This window comes from Marmota flaviventris, chromosome 14 (genome assembly GCF_047511675.1).
Source record: "Marmota flaviventris isolate mMarFla1 chromosome 14, mMarFla1.hap1, whole genome shotgun sequence".
Classification (NCBI taxonomy): domain Eukaryota; kingdom Metazoa; phylum Chordata; class Mammalia; order Rodentia; family Sciuridae; genus Marmota; species Marmota flaviventris.
This window is the reverse complement of record NC_092511.1, coordinates 38746719-38748615: the sequence shown is the minus strand read 5'-3', so window position 1 is coordinate 38748615 and position 1897 is coordinate 38746719.

Genomic DNA, 1897 nt, shown 5'->3' with positions numbered 1-1897 from the left:
CGTCTACAACTTTTTTATGGAATGCTTTCAACTCATTTGAATACATTCTAAGGAGATGGATTGTATGGAGAGTATGTTCTGTTTTGTAAGAAACTGCCAAACTGTCAGTTTTTTTTAGCCATTCTAATAGGGGTGTGGTAGTACTTTTTTTTTTTAGTTGTCAATGGATCTTTTATTTATTTATATGTGGTGCAGAAGATTGAACCCAGGATCTCACACATGCCAGGCAAATGCTCTGCCACTGAGCCACAACTCTAGCTCCTTTATTGTTGTAACTTGCAATTTCCTAATAATGTATGATGTTGAACATCATTACATGTACTTATTTGCCATTTCTTTATCTACTCTGATAAATTTTCTCTTCAGATATTTTGCTCATTTTGTTGTTTGCTGGTATTTTGCTTGTATGTCTTTTAAGAAACTTCATTTTCTCTAAGTTGTCGACTTTATTCACATAAAATTCTTCATATTATTCATGTACATCCTTTTAATATCTGTATAATCTGTCTATAGGTACTGTTTCATTTGTGTCCTTTTTCTATTCATTAGTCTGGCTATAGGTAAAACATTCCTTATGGATCTTGTTAAAAAATATTGTTTCAAATATTTTGTCCGTTTTTGTTGTTAAAGACGCACTTAAATTTTGTCCTGCCACTCCATTACGGCTGCAAGTGAAAGTCTTAAGGTGATCTCTTAAATTGCATACAATTTCAAAGTCTTTCCCAGATGCTGTGATCCCAGTCTGAACTCTTTGTACTCACACTAACCTTTAATTCACTGAAAGTTTCATGTTTTCTGGTATCACAAAGATCTTTCTGAAGCTACCCTTGCCCAGAACAATTCACCACGTTTTTATTCCCAGATTAACATGTATCTTTCAGATCCCAGTTTAAGTCACATTCTAGGGGAAGCCACCACTAAAATCCCAGATTATATATTATATGTTCTAGGCCCTATTCTTGTGTAGCAATCACAATTCACAATTACATATTTACATGTTTCAGAGATTGTCTATTTTTGTTTCTTAGCACATATTGTATGTCACAGACTTAAAGCACAATGCTTGGGATTAGGCACACAAAAACTCAAGTGAAAAGAGGCTCTCAAGGTGTGAAATTTTTTCTCAACTCCTTTCTACAAATTATCACATGAATTTAGCTACACTGCAGTGTCTTTAGAATCCTCAACCAGTAGACAGCAATTTTGCTTCAGCTTCATAAATCTCCTCTAATTCGACTTCCTATGATCTCTTTTCTACCCAATTCTTGGTTTCCTCTTTTATTTTCCAAGACTGACTTGTAAATATTTATTGGAGTCCAAATCTGAAGGTTGAGGAAAATGTACAATGGAAGTAAATCCACTTACACAAAATTTTGTGTGAGAATCACTAAGAAGGGATTATTATTTATTATTATTTCCACATTAGGAAATAAGCCCTTTGAGCTTGCCTTGATGTTCCCTAGAAAAGGCTACTTTTTCAACAGATTTGTAAAGACACTTTTATAATTCAAACTTTCCATAAATATTCTGTGTAACACAGAGCTGTTTTTCAGTGGAAAGCGTATAAACTTTCTCTATTTCAAATTTCATGTAATATACTTATTTTTGGACAGCCTTTCACCATTTTGCCCAGGCTGACCTCAAATTCCTAGGCTCAAACAATCTTCCTGCCTCAGTTTCTCAAGTAGCTGGGACTACAAGGCATACACACAGTGTCCAGATAAATACTGTTATTTCTGAGATTAAAATTAATTTTTATTCCTGAAGAGTTTTCAGTGATTTGAAATCTAAGTTATTGTACATTTTGACAGTCTTATTTCTATATTTTAAAGTCACATCAAGTGGTATGTCCTGAAATTCTTGAGAAAAAGATTCGTGTATTTCAAATTCACTCTAA